We start from the raw sequence: 639 nt of genomic DNA, 5'->3' as shown, positions 1-639 counted from the left end.
AAGAGGGTTTGGGAGAAATGATATGGGTGTTGCTTGTCGACAAAAACCGGATTCGCGGCACATAACAAAGCATTTCTGATAGTCACCATAACTCTTTCACTGTCTATTTTGTATCTGCTTCCCTGTCGATGTTATGTATGTATTGTATTATCGAGCATCAGGCAGGTCTTAGATGGGCGAGGGGGGGAAGAGGAGGAAAGAGTTGTAGATTTGGGGGTTTGTAAATCTCGCCGACCCCTACTTTGAGATCCCCTGGATTAACCGACGGAGACATTGTTAAACCCCGAGTGCCAGATGAAAATTATAAAAAAGGCAAACAAACCTTTCATTCCCCTTTTTTTTTTTGTCTCCACCAACCAAGCTAAGTTTAAATTTACAAATGCAAACAAAGCAAATTTGTTAATTTTGTATATTTGACAAAAACTTTCCCGGCTCTATCTAAATGCCAGAAACTCACTGACGCGATAGAGAAGTCGGAACAGGTATAAAAAAGAAAACGTGGGTGAGAAAATCAAAAAAGATAGGGACATAAAAATGAACAAAGCTAGAGATGATGACATAGATAAATATGGGAGACAATAGAGGTATGAAGGTAAAGACATAACAATAGTTAAAGACACAATATAAACATTGGTGAAG

The 639-nt window shown here is 38.5% G+C and overlaps 1 protein-coding gene and 1 pseudogene across 1 annotated transcript in view; both read left to right on the top strand.

The window, feature by feature from the left end:
• Nucleotides 1-639, top strand: part of LOC119588533 (glycine receptor subunit alpha-2-like) — a gene marked incomplete at its 5' end in the record, with an annotated part of 99,651 nt that overhangs the window by 15,877 nt on the left and 83,135 nt on the right.
• Nucleotides 587-639, top strand: part of LOC119588831 — a 16,627-nt pseudogene continuing 16,574 nt past the window's right edge.

This window comes from Penaeus monodon, chromosome 24, assembly GCF_015228065.2.
Source record: "Penaeus monodon isolate SGIC_2016 chromosome 24, NSTDA_Pmon_1, whole genome shotgun sequence".
Classification (NCBI taxonomy): domain Eukaryota; kingdom Metazoa; phylum Arthropoda; class Malacostraca; order Decapoda; family Penaeidae; genus Penaeus; species Penaeus monodon.
This window is presented reverse-complemented; position numbering and strand designations above follow the sequence as displayed.